The sequence below is a fragment of the Mandrillus leucophaeus genome, unplaced genomic scaffold, assembly GCF_000951045.1.
Source record: "Mandrillus leucophaeus isolate KB7577 unplaced genomic scaffold, Mleu.le_1.0 Scaffold200, whole genome shotgun sequence".
In the NCBI taxonomy this organism is placed as follows: domain Eukaryota; kingdom Metazoa; phylum Chordata; class Mammalia; order Primates; family Cercopithecidae; genus Mandrillus; species Mandrillus leucophaeus.
In genome coordinates, this window is record NW_012102033.1 from 179,191 (window position 1) to 180,583 (window position 1,393).

At 50.8% G+C, this 1,393-nt stretch overlaps 1 protein-coding gene across 1 annotated transcript in view; it reads right to left on the bottom strand.

The window, feature by feature from the left end:
• The window catches only part of CCDC155 (coiled-coil domain containing 155), a 31,082-nt gene extending 30,702 nt beyond the window's left edge, over positions 1-380 (bottom strand). Inside the window, exon 1 of the mRNA XM_011979284.1 lies at positions 277-380. The gene's annotated coding sequence lies outside the window, so the exon portion shown is untranslated. The remainder of the gene's footprint in view (positions 1-276) is intronic.
• Between the last annotated feature and the right edge of the window lie 1,013 nt (positions 381-1,393).

Below are 1,393 nucleotides of genomic sequence, written 5' to 3' on the forward strand. Positions count from 1 at the left end.
AGCTAATTTTTTGTATTTTTAGTAGAGATGGGGTTTCTCCATGTTGGTCAGGCTGGTCTCAAACTCCCGACCTCAGGAGATCCGCCCGCCTTTAGCCTCCCAAAGTGCTGGGATTATAGGCATGAGCCACCACGCCCCGCTTGGTCAGGATTTTAATAGGATTTGGGGGGTCCTGACGCAAGGGAATCTCTCCCACAATATGGGGGGCTTCACTAGGATTTCGGTAGGGGCTGGGAAGGGCCACTCTGGGGAACCTCGCCACGGGGCAGGGCGCACCTGGAGCCACGTCCTAGTCTCGGGACACAACCGACGGCCACGAACGACGAACGGCAGTTGAGTTGGGGGAGGAGTGCGTGAGCTTTTCCCGCCAGAAAGAGCAAAAGGAGGCGAGGGATCGCGAGTGCGCGTGCGCAGCGTCTGAGCCCCGCCCCTCCCCGTCCGGGCTCCTCCTAAGACGCAGGTGGACACCGGCGGCCGTCGCGTGCCACGCATGCGCGCTGGCGCAGCGGGCGGTGGCCCTGGAGTTTCTGTCTGGTGGTGGAAGGCGGGGATGGCTGCGCCCGCCATGCTGTGGCTCGTGTTCTCTTCGGCTTCAGGCTTCGGTGAAATGGGCCGAGGAAGGGGGAATTTAACTGAGAGACTCCTTGTCCGTCCCCTATTTCTTTCTTTTTTTTTTTTGAGATGGAGTCTCGCTCTGTCGCCCAGGCTGGAGTGCAGTGGGGCAATCTCTGCTCACTGCAAGCTCCGCCCCCCGGGTTCAAGTGATTCTCCTGCCTCAGCCTCCCGAGTAGCTGGGATTATAGGCGCCCGCCACCATACCCGGCTAATTTTTGTATTTTTAGTAGAGATGGGGTTTCACCATGTTGGCCGGGCTGGTACCGAACTCCCAACTTCAGGTGATCTACCCGCATCAGCCTCCCAAAGTGCTGGGATTACGGGCGTGAGCCACGGTGTCCGGCCTGTCCTTTCTATATATTGCCAGATTTTCTTTTCTTTTCTTTTCTGTAAGATCCCTGTTGGGTTTTGTTAACAAGGCTATACTGATATATAATGTGTGGAGAAGTGTTCTCTCTTTTTCTGTTCTTTGGAAGTGCTAGTGTAGGATTGATGTTATTTATTTTTTATATGTTTGGAAGAAGTCACCAGCCATCTGGACCTAGAGTTTTTTTTGTGGAAAGACTTTAAATTACAAATTCTATTTCTTTTATAAAAATACAATTATTCAGATGCTCTATTTTATTTTTGGTAAGTTGTGGTTTTCAAGGAATTTTTCCATTTTATCTAAAATTTCAAATAATTTGCATAAAGTTCATAATATTGTCTTTTTTTGGAGGGGGAGAAATGCAGTCATATTATGTTAGGCTGGTCTCGAACTCCTGGCCTCAAATGATCC